The sequence below is a fragment of the Ceratosolen solmsi genome, unplaced genomic scaffold, assembly GCF_000503995.2.
Source record: "Ceratosolen solmsi marchali unplaced genomic scaffold, CerSol_1.0 scaffold56, whole genome shotgun sequence".
NCBI classification, from domain to species: Eukaryota; Metazoa; Arthropoda; class Insecta; order Hymenoptera; family Agaonidae; genus Ceratosolen; species Ceratosolen solmsi.
This window is the reverse complement of record NW_011948425.1, coordinates 5,439,533-5,456,798: the sequence shown is the minus strand read 5'-3', so window position 1 is coordinate 5,456,798 and position 17,266 is coordinate 5,439,533.

Below are 17,266 nucleotides of genomic sequence, written 5' to 3'. Positions count from 1 at the left end.
CGTTAAAGAAAAAAAAAAAAAAAAAAAAAAAAAAAAAAAAAAATGGGGGCTGGGAGGGAGTATAATTTAAGAGTTATGTGAGTTCTAAGCATATATCAGTGTGAAAAATAATTAATTTCATTTCTATGATTAAAAGGTGTATCTAATCTCTTCGTAGAGCAGCGAAAAAGGGACTCTAAGAGTCAACATTTTCCCCAATGATAATAGAAACTCGTATTTAGTTTCTTACGTGAATCGAGAGGATTCTTAGGACCAATTTTTTATGTCAGGGCGAAACGTCATAGGGAAGTTGGGGGCGCTGCAATTGGACATGCAAAAGCACGCAAAAGTAGGAATAAATCACACGGTGGAATGGAGTTTATTGTTGAGGAATATAATGTTTCGAGCCCTGTACGTTAGATATCAACAACGCCTCGAACGAACAAAACTACTTAAATGCGTGCGTCCCGCGGTTCGTTTGATCTCCTTCTCATCTCAGTCCGTTGGTCGCATTGGATAAAGCACTTCCTAGAAAATCCGGAAGTAGTTCTAGTCTGCTGTTACTGTGTGCGCCTGTGCACGTGCGCGCGCACCTGTTCGAGCGCGAACGAATGTGGGACAGAAGTGAAGAGTGTACTTTTGAAGGCTTCGTCAAAGGATGACGATAATGTTTTATTTAGCCTTCGATGAATGAACTTTGGATGGAAATTAAGGAGGCAAAGTTATCTTATTCGGTGTACGAATCATTAAAATCATTATAGCTTAATGGGACCAGATAGTCGTAAAATCGATTATTAACTGCCTTTGTCGAAAACAAGGCACAGTTCAACATTATAATTATTTAATTTGAATTTACATAATAAACGATTGTATAAGTAGTTGGCATAACGAACAAAAACATTTTCAAAATTATTAATCCCTTTTTTTTTCAGTTCGAAACTTTCTCAACAGAGTCAAATAATCGTAAAACATTGTAAATGTTTAAAAGATGTTTGAGGGAAGATTGAGTAAATATAAAAAAAATTTTTTAGGCATTTCTTTATTTTTAATTATTTTATTTAACTTACCTATTTTCTCTCTATGTATGATTTTGATAATATCTTTATCTAAAATATGTAATAGCAAATAAATATTACATAAGCAAACGTATTTGTGATTGTTTTACTCTTTTAAGTATAACATTTACTTAATAACAATAAAACAATCTTTTTTCAATTAAAAATAGCCATCCAATACTCTCCGAACGGCTGTTCGACTTCAATGAAATTAAATATATTTTATAAATTTTGCTTGCATGCATTTTGTTAGTTTATATTATCGTAAAGTATACGTTACGTTTATGGCTATTAGCGTTGCTCATAGAATATTTTTTGTCTAACTAACCTACATAACGTATTACCCTTTTCTTCACTAACTACATACTGTATATCACTTTTATAGTCATGGTGTTTGTATGGCATAATTACTATGAAATCTTTTGAGCCATACGAATTTTTTTTTTATCTTTAAACTTTAATAATTGTTGCGCGAGGCAAAATAATGTATTAGCAACGATATTTTATAGTTGATATTTTTTTCTTACCAATCAGTATGACCTTATATTAGCTTGTATTAAAAATTTATCGAGTAAATTGTAAAATTATGTGAAACCTATCTCATTTCATATATGAGCATTATTATATATTGAAAATCTTGTAGGTAATGATATATTATATAAATGATTTACAAAGAAAAATGTTTAAATTTCGTTATTTGTCGTTGTGGGGTATATTTTTATTGTCATGGGGAATGATGAAATATAAAATCACGAATCACAATAGTACGGAAGCTTTATAAATTTCTTATATATTTTTCTACTTGGGATAATTACCGATGATAATGTCAAAGATTAAAGAATACACTATATACATTATGTATTCCCTTATTTTTTAAAATTGAATATAATATATACCGTGAACTTTGCATTTTCAAAAAAAATGTAAATATTTTAATAATTGTTAGTATTTAAAGTTTTGAAATCAAATGTAATGGATACTTTGTTTGTGACAATTAAACATATAGTTTATAAACTTTGTATATACAAATGTATAAAAAATTCTTAATCGATCAAATCTTTGATATATATCACACTATTCTATTCATTGGTTCACTCGATAAGGATTAAAAATCTTATATAATTATGTTCGCAAAAAAGTGCAATATTTAATAGCTTAAATGAATAAAATAAGTAATAAATAAATTATATTGGAAAATCAAGAGAATGTTTAAATATATATAAGTAGATATAACTTTCAAATTTTTTTTTTACTTTCATTTTTTTTTACTTGATTCTATTTACATTTTATAACTATGAAAGATATGCTTTGGTAAATCTTATTTCTATATTTAAATTTTCTATCAACGCTTTTCATCAAGACCTTAAAACGTAATTTTATTAAATAGACAAAACTGTTGTTTGCAGTTATATTTCGCCTAACTTGTATAATCTTATGAAATGTATATGATTTATCTTCATTATCGTCTTTAAGATGATAAAAATAGTCTAATGTTTTTGCATTCGTGTTTTATACCTGATTCATCAACACTTAAAAATAGATTTATATCATTCACACATGATGTGTCGATAGTTTAAATAATGCAAATAAATTTATATTTTATAAGGCTCTTTCACCTCTTATATTATCGCTTTAATCATACATGTATCAATGTTATTGTGATCGTTGATCGGATTATCGGTATAATTAATTACACCTTCCATCGTATGAAACGAATTGCGTTAAAAAGCAAAAGTTCCTTAAGCTTTTAACATTTTTAAGTTTCAGATAGCATCATCGTATATAGTATATTTTTTCAGATAAAATATTAGATTCTCCTTCGCGAATAAAATCTATTAAATTTGCCATAATTTACATCGCAAATAAATTTGGAATACTTTTTTTTTATAAGGATATTAAAAGCTTGAATTCTACAAATTTCACGGCTAATGCAAATTACATCAAGCAATTAGTTTGTTAATGTAATTTTGTTGATTAAATAAAAATTCTTTTTAAGTTTAGTCTTCACTTTAGTTAACATGTAAAGCGCTATTTCATTATAGTATCATTATATTTGTATTTACAAAAATTTTTTTTGTGATTTTACATAAATTAAGCATACATATACGAGCTGTTTAAATTATGATACCAAGCTCGCATGTACGTATGAACGCCACAAAATTTGGAATAATATATATATAATCATACATAATATTACGTTAAAAGTCTTTATTGGCGTAATATACAATTGAGAAGAAAAATAGGATTATCCATTGGTATATTTCGTATGTAGAAATAAGCATGAGCTACAAAATATCAAATAAAATCATAATTTTTCAATAAAAATGCAAATTTCGTTTTTTTCTTTTTTTTTTTTTTTTTTTTTTTTTTTTTTTTTTTTTTCACACATTTCAACATTTTTCGAAATCTCATATTTCATGTACCTGTGCTTATAATTATTATTGTTACAAATATTCATTCGATTTGTTTGTGAGACAAAGCTTGTATTTATACAATGGGAAATGAAATTATACAGTCAATTGGCTCAGTGACTACGATAACGTTAATATTTTTGTGCGTGAGACAATTGAAAAAGACAAAATCGTATGAAATATGCTCGCTTGTGTATCACAGACAAACTTTAAATTCTATTGTAATCAAATCGGGTATGTAAACAACAGCATAGACAAACGTCTCGGCAGCCACTTTTTACTTTTTCCCACTGCCCATTTCGTGAATAAGTGATATTGCTTAACAGCCATTTGTATTTCATAGTTGTACATCTGGCAAATCTATATTCATAGTTATACATAATAATGGACATTACACGAGCACGTACGAGAATTTTCGCTCTTGTTGTATGTCTTGCGCATCGCCGTCCCTCTTCTATCTCTCCGTTTTTCCGCGAATATACCAACGTACAAAATACGCATTATTTTGAAATGCGGAGCTGCATTGGGCATATTCTACGCAGTCAAGATTAATTCGCGAATCCTCCGGTCTTTCCCTTGCATATTATCAAATAAAAAGCACTGCAGCGATGATTTTACGAGAGCCTTGAAATTTCAATTAGCGAAATAAATGAAATAATGCTTAGGCGATAATAATTTTAGTAATGGCGTCTACAGTATCCAAAAGAAAGAAAAAGTATTTACTTAGTTTGCATGGCTTTTAGCTTCTATCTAACCTTATGTACGCTTTATTATATTCGAGGGGGGTTTTTTTTTTCTTTCTTTTTTATTTTATTTTATTTTATTTTTTCATTCGAGTAATGCTGAGACAATGTTATTTGAAAATTGCTCTCTTATTTGATGACTGCGAATTTTGAATTTAAATACAATAGAGATGTATGTGCATGGACATTTTAAGAATTATGTCTACAATTCTTATCATATACCAAAAATTCTTATCCTTTAATAGAATTAATTCAAATTTTATTTTTTTATTGTGGTAGTAATTAAAAAATAGTGAATTATTTAAAGCCTTTTTATCGTCTTAGTGGTATCGTTGTGAATTAATTAGTATAATTTTAAGATTCATTTAAACAATCATAAATATTTAAATATTTAAATTTCATAACATGTAAGAAAATAATTTCTCTCGCTTTCTATATTTGAATTGCAAATTACATTCGTATATTTATTAATATTTATTAATTATAAATTTCAAAATTTTATGAAAGATTTTATGATTCATTGTTGTTAATATTGTATACGTAGAAATTAAGGTAAAAGCGTTATTTAAGCACAATCCCACTTTCAAATTTACTCTTACCGATTATTAAATTATATTAATAGCTCTATTGCTTTTAAGATATATGACATTTTAGTATTTTGTAGAAACGTTAATGATTATAATATGATAGCTTCAATTTATTATGAGCAAGCGACTACTATTATTTGGTCTTATCGCAACTAAGTTTGGGTAGAGTGCGGGTTTCGAACAATTGTAGAACCATAAAATTTTAAGAAACAGTGCTTTTTCATGAAAGTAGAATATCGAGAGCTCCAAAGGTAAAATAGTTTTTCAGTTATAAAAAATAGAGATTTCCCAAGCAGTGAATAAAAGGCCAATAATAGTGAAAGAAAAGGAAAGAGATGAAATTGATTCTTCCTTGGATGTTCTTTCATAGTGCCTCTTTCGGAATAATTTACTTCTCCTTTGATTACCGAAACTGTTATTTTTATATTCATCAGTTTAGAGTTCATTTAATACGAACTCGCATACAAAATTTGGTTTTAGACGAATATTCGTTAAAAGTGAAATGCTGGTGATAGGTGAGAACTCAAAAAAAAAAAAAAAAAAAAAAAAATCTATGATGAAAAAGACAATTGTCTCGTTGATTGCTTTTTGTCTTATTAACACAATTAAGAGAACGACAAGAAAAGAATTTATCCCTGATAGAAGGAAATGTGTAGAATTTTTTAAAAATGTCAGTAGTCTTGAAATGCAATTTACTCAACAAAATCTCGTCAGCTGCTCATATTCCAGTTATTTTGTGTGTGTGTGTGTCTCTCTCTCTCTCTCTCTCTCTCTCTCTCTCTCTTAGCAAAATAATCGATTGCATCTAGATTATTTATCTACTATCTTTCTTATATTTCTTATAATTATTTCTGCGAAGTATTAATATTTGTATTCTGTATTCGTTTTTACGATCATATTTGTCATTGTTATTATTAATATTTTTTTATTTTATAAAGTCCATTTAAAAGAGGAATTTTAATAATGTATAGTGAAGGAAATTGTTGGGTATTGAAAGAAATTAACATTGATGCTATAATAAGTGTAAATATCGATTTCTCGTCATTTAAGCAGTTAAACATTAACAATATACGAAGTAGAGTAGATATCTATTGTGATTAAAACCGATTGAAACTATTAAGTGGATACAGTCAAAGTATGATCAGACGATTATTATTGCTTATATTATTTAACAGCGCAGTCAAATTTATCGAGTAGTCCGGTTTATTTTAATAAAAAATCTTACTCTTTTTTATTTCGTATTTTATCCAACAGTTTGGTAAAAGTTTTTTTTGTTTTAATTTTTAAAAGTTAAAAAATTACTAACAATACTAAGACAGTTAAATGAACTTCAAATTTTTGTTTCAAATATCCATCGATACAATAATAAATCGCATATATTCCAGATAAAAAGAAACTTCTCTTGCCATTTTCTTATAAATAATGCATCTACTATAATAATAAAACAATGTAAAGTCACTAATAACAGCAGACATAAAGCAGCAATTTAATATTACACCAAGAATTTTAATAATAAATAATTCATTATCTTGTTTCAAAGTGACGTAAGCATGATTTATAAATTTGTCTAAATAAATAAATATAAATGTCTGTACATCAGTAGCGTAGAAAAATAATTTTATTTCTATTTTTTAATTTTAAACGGTGATGAACGCCATGTGTTTCAAAACAAAAGTTCACGCGTATGTCCAATAACGTAAATCTTATCTTTAAATCTTGGCTTTAAAGGAGTTATATAAAGGACCTTTTCATTCCATTATACTCTATAATTGTAATTTTAATTTTAAGATACAATTTTACATTACATTCGGTATTTAGGTCAGTCGAATCGAACTTCGGTTGAGAATTTCGAACGGGTCGGCTTTGATTTTGCGGAGGCGGCCGGATTAGCAGCGTAAACGAAACTTGAACAAGCGGTCGCATTGTGGAATAAATACTTTTCTCGGTTATGTTCGTTATACATATTCATTCACGTTCAGGAAAAATTAATTATAGAGCAACCGATAAGCGAGCAGCTGCGAAGTAAGTCTAAATAGGCAAGCCACTCTGCCTCGCTAACACTCATAAAATACGTCGTATGATTTAGTATACAAATTGATTAAGTACATTTTTCAGAGATACAACTAATGGCTTTGAATTTAAATGTATATGTATGTGTGGTGGAATTAATCGCCGAGAATGGTTCAATAGAAAGACAAAAGGGAGTGTAGGATACTTGTAAGCTAATTAAGCTTTATAATTTGTGAACGAGGCGTGTGCTCGACCTCCCTTATTTTCCCCACATTTTCTTTTAATGTCAAGTCTTCACTTTAGCAAAAATTAATTAAATATCTTACATTTATTCTGCTATGTATTTTCTCTTTGATGTATTATCAATATGCATTGCTGGAATTCTCGTAGTCTTCAGTATTAGTTTGATATAAGAGACTTTGACCTTAGCATACGAGAAAGCTTTTGTAGTCCAAAGGCTTGGTTGTCTTTGTTACTCATAAAAGCTTGTCTTTTCGCTTTAGCGTATGGAGTTTTCATTTTATATTGCAATAAAATAGACTAAACTTAATGTTACGAAGATGAATATTCAAAAGTTTAAGTGTGGTTTGCTGATATTTATATCGTATCATTCGTTATTTCATTTTTCAAATTGCATACATAGTGTGATCTTTTACACGTAAAAGCTTAAATATGTAAGAAAAAAATTAATGGTAAAATTGATTGCTTAAATGATTTTGTATTTGAGATATGTATTAACGATACTTTTGCAGTTTTTTTTTGTTTTTTTTTTCTGTTTTTTTCTTTTTGTTTGCCTTTGTTGATAGAATTGTTCAGATAAGAGCGAAAGTACTCGTTGTCATACTTTAAAGCATCTATTTAGATAAAAAGATATCTACATGATAGAATTAAAAATTGTTTATATAGATATTAATAGTTGTGGAAAGCTTATATAATTGGAATAGTTTTATTTAAAAAATTAATCGAATATTTGTTCAAGTTTTATATAATTTTATCGTCGAATTATACGTTTAGCATCTTTTATTTAACTTTTTTTCGTACTCTGTGTTTTTGTAATTATGGTTACCATTATTATAATAATAATATATTATTAATTAATGTTTATGATCCGAAGCTATATACTATTGTCCTCTCTCATATATATTTCGTATTTTCGTAAATTCGCGAGAATTTGGGCCACTTTATTCATTATTCTAAATTAGTTGATCACGTGAAATATTTATTCATATCTATAACTATGCCTGAAATCACTATTCCGAACTTGATTTTGAAACTATTTTGCAGTGATTTTCTTATATCTATAAACATTTATTATATATAATAGCTTTGTTAATTTGCTTGTAATTACTGAATTATATATAATATAAAATACTTTTTGCATTCAGATGTAAAATATAATGAAATTAAAAATCGAATACAATAATAAAACTATTTAGATTAAAAATGTTGTGGATAATACTTTTTATTATTCTAAATATAAATCTTGTTTTTAAGAATAGTTAAGAGTAATAGTTAAAGAAAAAAATTTAGGAAGATTTCAATTATTTATTTAATTCCTTATAATTTTGAAAAATATTTTTTTTAATGTAAATGAAATATTTTAACAGTTATATCAAAACTGCACTAATGTCTGTGTTAAAGAAGATAAAATGTTTTATTTTAATTAGGTACTCTATTTTATGTTCTCATGAATTTCAATGATTTCAGACTTACGAACACTTGTATAAATTTTATTCAAGAAAAGCTTATTATTTTTTAACTATATGATTTCAAAATATAAATAATAAAATAATTAATTAATTTTTATAAAACTGTTAGTATTAAATATGATGATTATTCTACTTTATGTATAATTATTGAATACTTATTTTATTAATATCAATAATGAATTCAGAGACTTTATTTATTTATTTGAATATTGTTTAAACACTATTATTATCAAATTATCTACTGAATAATGCATTCTATTGACATGCATTCTAAGACTACTTGTTGTCGATAGTTTTATCCTTTTAGTCACATAAAGTGACCGCAATTTGAAGATAGAAATTATTTTTATAATTTAATAAATTCTCCATTAATAATGTTAAACTGCGCGGCAGTTACAATTAAATAGTTTATGTCAAATCTCCATCAATTAAGTTAAACGTTTTGTATCTCTATTCAAAAAATCGACAAGATTTTCACAAGTTTTAAATATTAATTTTCACAATTGAAGCGTACATATGTTTACATTTTTGACTAATACAAAATAGTGAATTAAAATAATTTAATTAAAAAAAATGTCTTTTGTTCATTATTACGAATTACAATTATACTAGTCATAAAATATTTTATAGTATTGTAAATAATTTTCAATATTAACACAATATACATATATACATATATATATATATATATATATATACGCAAATGAATATTCCTGCGTATTAATATTATTCTACTTCAATATCTTCAATATTAATACGATGAGCAATTAAGTATTGCATTGTATGTAAGTTCGTTAATGTCTAACGTGCATGTGTATTTTTTTTTTTTTTGTATTCATTGATGGAACTTTCATATTAACAATCTTAGATGTATGAATATATATATAATATAGATATATAGAAGAAGTAATATATATATATATATATATATATATATATATATATATACATAAATTAATGTGCAAAAGGATATTTTATTATCAATATCATTGGATGCTTGTATTTCTATGAACTTGAATAATATTTAATATTATCCCATTTTACTTATCTTTTTTCTTTTTATTTGACTTGTAAAAATACACACACACACACATGCAACTACATTCACGGTTATCAAATTAATACTTACTAAGGAATATGTATGAGCACAATACTGAGATCAATTTATAGAGTATAACTATATGTAATTTAATGTAGGAGAAACGCGAGAAATTCATTGAAATGAACTGGAGTATCGATCACTCGAGAATCGGAAATAAATTTCTGAAGAAGATTGCAGAGAGTGAAATATGAGCTAAACATAGAGAGATAGAGTTAAGAGAAATGAAGCGAGAGAGAAAGAGAGTCAGCTATAGAAATATTATTTAACGATTATAAATGCCCTTGTTCCTTTCTAATCTTCTTACTTCCATATTTACGGCTATTTTTCTGATATTTAATCATTTATTTTAAACAGTTTTTTGTATCGATTATATCGTATATTAAAATAAAAAAAATTGCATTATAAGGAGATTCTAATATATAAAGACTTTTCTCTATCTATTGAAAATACTATATATATATATATATATATATATATATATGTGTGTGTGTGCGTGTGTGTGTGTGTGTGTGTGTGTGTGTGTGTGTAATATTATAATATTTTCATTTTACATATTTGTATATAAAATTTTATGAGATTATTTATATTGTATATATTTACAAAATAAAGTATATGAAGCATTAACAAAAAATAGTAAAATTTTTATAGAAATTCATATGAATGATAGTGTTGTCCTTTACACTAAATAAAATATTATCTTTTTGGCAGTTTTATTATTCCCTTGTTATATTTTGACTTGAATGAACTTTTTACAGTAAATGGTGTAAATGAAAGTATAAAAACAACAGAGAGAGAGAGAGAGAGAGAGAGAGAGAGAGAGAGAGAGAGAGAGAGAGCAATTGAGTGAGCTAGTGAGAGGGTTTACATAGAAGGTAGGTAAAAAGCACGTCTGAATTAGAATAGATATGTATGTTTTTTAGTTCTTAAGTACTAATAAAATCAATGTAAAGTTAGCTATTAATGAACAATATGGAAATATTTTCGATTTCCATTTCTTAATTGTTATTCATTGTTATAGCATGTAATATTATATATAATAAAAAATACAATAGTCAAAATATCAACATCAATATTATACATAAAATTATTAATGATACGTACAAATACATACAATATGTATATATCGATAGTGCATTTAGTTTATTAATAAATTTATCCATATAATATATAATTTATGAAAGGGTACGTGACATTTGACGAATGTAGCTAGTGATAATAAATGATAAAAGGCGTATTATAAAAGCTGATATTACGTTATTTGTCGAAATGATGATAGAATAATTATGATCGGATAAGCTTTTATAAGTTCATTATACACCAGTAAACTAAGGTGTAAATTGGATCTTTGAAGCCGTTTGGCCTCACAGAGATGCGTTTATGAAGTCAAAGCCGGTATTATAATCTTGGTAGGTACATGTCCAGGCCTCTGTATATGGATAGAGGACAATTGAAAGCTGCGTTAGTACATAATTTGTCATTCGCAGTGCGCTGATTCATATCCTAATAAGAAGCCTATATTTTTTATATATTTAATATATTTGTTTATTCATGCTGTAATACAATTATTATATTAATTTAACGTAAGAAAACGATTATTTTTCTTTATTCTTCATTTAGCATTACGACAAATAGCTTATTTAAACGTTAATTTTTATTGTTTCAATATATGGGTTAGTAAGTAAATACTATGCTATTTCAATGAAATCGATGATAAGTTTTATCTTAAAGGGTTGGGGGGAAGGGGAAGGGGGCATACTACGAAAATTATTCTCACCATGATAATTTTACAGCGCTATTAAAGTTTATGAAACTAATTTTTCTTAAATGCCTATGACTATTAGAATACGAGCATGTAAAATAATTACGTATTAGAAGGCGTTAGAATTAATTGATCGTATAGTGATTTAATGAAATATCTGCATGGTTTATCATAAAACAAGTTTCACAATGATTTCTTTCATTTCTTCATCATCCGATCAACTATTTGACCTCCATTTAAATGTTCTAAGAGCACAAAAGATGAAAATTAAAATTTCCCATTCTCCCATTTAAGTTAATTCGACTCTTGGAAATTGTAAGCCATTTATTATCACGGTAAGTTGCAGGTCGTTTGCAGTTAATATGAATCAATTCATGCGAATAGCATACGCTTAGCGAGTATTTTCTGCAACACTTAACGAAAGCCTTAATTAACCGGATATAGCCAATTTTCTACGTATTTTAAATATATGACAATTTGCTTACATTTTCTACGAGTAAACGCAATAATACTGCCTAATGGTTGTATCGTCTTACATAATCTGACGTTCGATATGTCGTATGTAATTTGAGTAATTAATTCTAGTTAGTGCAGATTTAAGAAATTTATGATCATTCCTATGCACATAAATCTATATAGTTATATAGTTTTAAGGCACAATATTTATATGTAGAATTTTTTATTGTAAATTATATAAAATTAATGTATGATGACGTGTGCTCTCCGATGAGAAGGACATCAATCACATTCCAGTATGAAGCACCAATATTTTATTATGATAATTATTAATTATAAATTATAATAAATAAGAAAGGAAAATCTTGGATCTTAATAGATTCAGTGATTTCTGAATTATGGTTTAATATTTAAAAAAATTTCCAAGTCATTACACGTCAAAGTTTGTTTTTAAAATACAAATACAAAAACAAAAACAAAAAAAAAAAAACAAAAAACAAAAAAACACGTAAAATCCCATACCCCCGACAGAACGTCATTAGTATAGTCATTAAAAGCTACGGCAAAATACGTTAATATATATATATTTTTTTTATTGCACAAATGTTACAAGCAATATACCAGGCATAAAAGAAAATCCAAAGTGTTGGATAAAAAAAAAAAAAAAGTTGTTACACAGTTTACGATGCAAAATCATCCGTATACGATACCAAACACCAATAACTGCTGTCGCGCTCTTTAGAAAAATTCCCTATTGCCGTCGCAACATTCCGGATACTATCGGTTCTCGCGATAGAAAATCCAAGTTCCCAATCGATATATGCTAATGAGAGTTCTTCCAAGTACCCGTGTACACGTGTGCGAGTCTGTGCATAGTGGGTGAGGTTTGCCGGTGGTGGGGGAGTGGAGGGGAGCGAGGTCGGGTATATCGCGACAGGTTTATTGGTGCATAAAACGAATGGCTAAATGTGGCCTCGCTGATCGGCATAGTCCGTGGACTCTTCGTTGTGTGCGTATTCTGTTGGACGTAGGCATGGGAGCTGATCGAAGGGCTTTGGGGCAATCGGATGATAGTAATGTTGCTGTTTTATCGATAAATTTGAGATGAAATGCATGGGAGGAACAATGCTTGCCGAGGCGCCTATATCCAATAAAGTCAAATGTAGCATTGATCGGTTTATTTATTTACTTTTCCTTATTAAGCCAAGAGTACAGCGTGCTTTTATTTTTCTTTAGTAGCTTGGGTTTCATCTTGCATTAAGCTCGGGCTCTATTATACTTGCAGTACGCTTGAAAATAACTCCGAGCTTTATATTTTATAGAATAAATGGCTTAACAATCTATTGAATTACCGTGGTATTCTAGATTATAGACGAATTCAAATGGTAAAGTAATTTGATTATTTGGCATTCTCGTGGATAATTACTGAAGAAGCTGCGTAATATTTTAACGATCTAGAGTATTAAAAATTTTGGCTTCAACAAAAATGAAAAGGTGGATCAACGATTCGCTACGTTGTCTGTGTAATACGCGACGTAATGCGATTTGTATTCTTGAACTACGTTAACGACTACTTTTTTTTTATTATTACTTTTGTCGTTTCTTTTTTTCATTTTCATAGAACAGGAGGTAATGCCTAGGATGTAATTTTGATCATTATTGTCTGACCTTTCACGTACATTATCCAGAAAAAATGAGACAATAGGCATATAATTTGTAATATATTTTATCGTCTTATTGTAATATTTCTTTATAAAAACATAAAGTTCTTTCACTGATTAACGTACTGAATTGGACGAATTACCTTGTAAAATTGCGTTATTTAATTTTGAAATGACATTTTGCATTTAACAATATATTCTGTTATTGACTATGCAAATAATCTATAGTCATTTACATATTGATATTCGTAGGCATAAAGTTGTATTGTACTTTAAAAGTATATCGATAGGCTAAATATGCATGACTTTGTTATAGAAAAGAATTGAAAATATGTATTTTTAAAAAAATATTAAACGAATTGATATATTGCATAACTGAATATAATTTTATAGAAAAATTTTAAAAGATGTGAAAATTGCAAAAGAAGAGTCCTTATTTTTCATTTGGTTATTTAAATTTGAATTTTATCAACATAAAACTGTTACTTTCACATATTTTTATTATTAATAATGTAATAATAATACGATTAAAGTTTATTTGGAAGGACGATTTAATTTAATTTTCAATATTATATCGGTTTTATATAGTTTATCAATATTCTTCAAACTCTGTGGCATTATAAAATGAATATAAAATATTAGTTTTGCTGAAATATTAACAACTTTAGTCCAGGATATTTTAATTATTGCCATTATTTTGCATTACTTTTAACAACCGAAGTACTTAAACATTCTTAAGTACACTAATTATAACAGTGATATGTTTTTTTTTTATTTTTATTTTTTAGGCTAATTGTTTTAATATACAAGAATGAAAAGTGTAAAAAGAATTGAATTAATTTATTATTTATTTACTATTTAAGATAATTCTGTATATTGTTTATACAACGTCTATTTTTAATCCAAATTAGAATTTTTTTAAATATCAATTTAATGTTACTTTTGAAGTTCAATTTTGTATTATCTAATATTTAGTATTTATATTAAAGATTCATAGTATACTTCACATGGTGTTTAAATATTTAAATAATTTTCACACATTAACTGCTTATGTTCTCTTTATTTTCATACAAGTCACACGTTAAATTTCATCTGTGTATTTTGCAATACATAGAGACAAATGTGGCATGTAAGGAGATTTTTTTCTGCCCCTATGAATTTCTGGTCTTTGGAAGGCTTTATGACCTCCATATATATATATATTTCTTAGATAATATAAAAAAGAATAAGAAATTTTATAATAAAGGCTCATTGAAGAAACGAATGAAAAAAAAAAATTAAATTCTAGTAAAATATAACACATTGAACAAGTGCAACATTAACATACAACATACATTGTAGTATGTTAATCAATAATTATCAGATAAGTCATAATTTCCAATGCAAAAAGTTATTTCTGTCCTACATTTTAATTGATAACAAAATTAAGCATATATGAATTTGCTCCATACCATTATTATATCATTATCATATAAATGATAAAATAGTTGATTGCATTCAACTAGTAAAAAGTTTCCTCTTTGAAAACGTATATTTCCTAATATTCTTATCATCGCTGTAAAAACATTTATTTATTATTTCGCGCTAAGCACTTAACATAATACTTAGAATAAATCATTTATTTTTAATTAATTTCAAAAGCAGTCTTATCATATGAATGCTCTACTTTATAATTGAAAATAAATATTATTTTTGAAAGATTTATATTACATATCTTTGTAGATTTGATAGGAAATTTTCAGTTTAAGATAATATCGTTAGGTATTAAAGAAATTTGTACATAATTGTTTCAATTAATCTTGATGAAAAATAATGTAAACATAATTTGTTTATATTTTTTCTGAAAGTATATCATAAAAGCTGTTGGCAAAAAGTACGACTTTCTTCAGTAAAATGTGCACTAAAATGAATATAATTAAATATACTTTTCATGGTATTCGATGCATTCGATAGATATTATTCATATACGTATATATGCATGCATGCATGCACACACGCGCACGCAAACACAAACACACAAAACAGACACAAACACGGGCAAACATGCACAAACGGGCGCGCGTAATACGCATGGGCGCGGGTGTGCGTTTACGTGAGCTTATGCGTACGGTTGCACGTGTAGGCGTGTCTATTATGAGGAGTCATTAGCGAATTATCGTAGCTGTAACGATTGTAATAATAATGGTTGCATTAGTTTCGTGAATTTAACATGTAAATCAATATCTTTTTCCTCATTGTTTACGAATGCCAGCATGGAGCTGAATTATCGAATAAAAATTATCAGCTCGACAGTTTACATTTACACTAGCGATCATGTATTGCATATTTCCTTTTCTACCCTAATTGCAGTTCTTGATCCACCGGTGCGTAATGCATTGGGTTGAACGGGGGCGGTGAATCTTGTGCATCTGTCGCGAGGGATTTTATCAGGATAGTAGGGGGCTGGCTGTTGGTGGATGATTAGTGGGAGGAACGGCCAGACAATCAAAAATAAAAATTCCCGCTAAGCTCGCGCGCGCGTGTATCAGGTGGCTAAATTAACTCGCGTGAAATCCGGAAGCTCGCGGCGTCGATTCACGGGCACGCTAAAGCTCACGCTTAGTTAGTCCGGCATATCCGCGAGGGCTTATAATTTCGCAAAATTCCGGGGTAGCCGAGCGAGGCGCTTCGTTTTGTATGAACAGAATGGCGTAAAGCGCCACCGTTAGTCCGGTCTGGTCCTGATTCTCCGACATTCCAGCCTCGTAGCCAGTATCAGGCCATCCCAGTCAGTCCCGCATGCCGCAATCCTTTTGTCTCGCTTTGTTTCGTTGGGCTTTGGCCAATGTTCGGTCTTCTCGTTTATTCGATTGAAAAATTGCCGACTGTGCACTGGACTTTCGTGTGGGTATTCGTACGTAAACGTGAAAGAAACCACACCCGACGAATCAGCTATCGATGACGCGTGCGCCACGGTTATTGAATAGCTCCTTTCTTTCCTTTTTTTTGCTTTTATTTATGTTTTTGTTTTTGTCTTTTGTTTTTGGTTTTTGGTTTTTGGTTTTTGGTTATTGTCTTTTGTCTTTTGTCTTTTGTCTTTTGTCTTTTGTCTTTCGTCTTTTGTTTTTTTGTTTTTGGTTTTTGTCTTTTGTCTTTTGTTTTTTGTTTTTTGTTTTTTGTTTTTTGTTTCTTGTTTTTTGTTTTTGGTTTTTGTCTTTTGTTTTTTATCTTTGTTGTGAGAGCGTTCGTTTTAATTTGCACAATGGCTGCGCGCAATATTGAACGCTACGTTGATGTGCCGTATAACAATGATCTTTAAGCGAAGCGTAATTCAGGGATGGGCTACTTTAGCATATATTGGGACAAAATTTAATGATCAACGAGAACGAATGATTTATGAAAGCAAATATAAAGAAATAAACGCGAGATCAACGTTTTATTACATCTATACGTTTTTGTTTAATAATTTCGGCTGTAAAAAGTGACTGTTCCTCGAGAAGCGACGATTTGTTGTTTTAACGAGATTATTAGATCATGAGGTAATTTCTGATTAAACTTATATATGTCTTTTTGTTTGTTTGTTTGTTTGTTTGTTTGTTTGCTTTATCGACTACCTCGACAATCTTACGATATTCTTAATTGTCTTTTCGCCTCTCTTAAATCTAAATATCCATTTTTGTGCCCACGATCTATTTATTACCTTATTATGTATTATTGCGCAGTATCCATTATTACCGTTACGATAAACAATAAAAGAGGTACGAAGACTTATTTATCGCTGGAAGTATACGAGCGGTTCCATATTTCGCTCACTA